This window comes from Cyclopterus lumpus, chromosome 23, assembly GCF_009769545.1.
Source record: "Cyclopterus lumpus isolate fCycLum1 chromosome 23, fCycLum1.pri, whole genome shotgun sequence".
NCBI lineage: Eukaryota > Metazoa > Chordata > Actinopteri > Perciformes > Cyclopteridae > Cyclopterus > Cyclopterus lumpus.
Window position 1 is genome coordinate 14,296,223 of NC_046988.1, and position 642 is coordinate 14,296,864.

Below are 642 nucleotides of genomic sequence, written 5' to 3' on the forward strand. Positions count from 1 at the left end.
ACTGTGTAGTACTGTGTGTATACTGTGTGCGTACTGTCTGTACTGTGTGTGTACTGTGTGTATACTGTGTGTACTGTGTGTATACTGTCTGTGTACTGTGTGTATACTGTGTGTGTACTGTGTGTGTAATGTGTGTACTGTGTGTACTGTGTGTACTGTGTGTATACTGTGTGTACTGTGTGTACTGTGTGTATACTGTGTGTACTGTGTGTATACTGTGTGTAATGTGTGTGTACTGTGTGTATACTGTGTGTACTGTGTGTGTACTGTGTGTATACTGTGTGTATACTGTGTGTGTACTGTGTGTGTACTGTGTGTATAATGTGTGTACTGTGTGTGTACTGTGTGTATACTGTGTGTACTGTGTGTACTGTGTGTACCGTGTGTATACTGTGTGTACTGTGTGTATACTGTGTGTACTGTGTGTATACTGTGTGTACTGTGTGTACTGTGTGTGTACTGTGTATACTGTGTGTACTGTGTGTATACTGTGTGTGTACTGTGTGTACTGTGTGTACTGTGTGTATACTGTGTGTACTGTGTGTGTACTGTGTGTACTGTGTGTATACTGTGTGTACTGTGTGTGTACTGTGTGTACTGTGTGTACTGTGTGTGTACTGTGTATACTGTGTGTACTGTGTG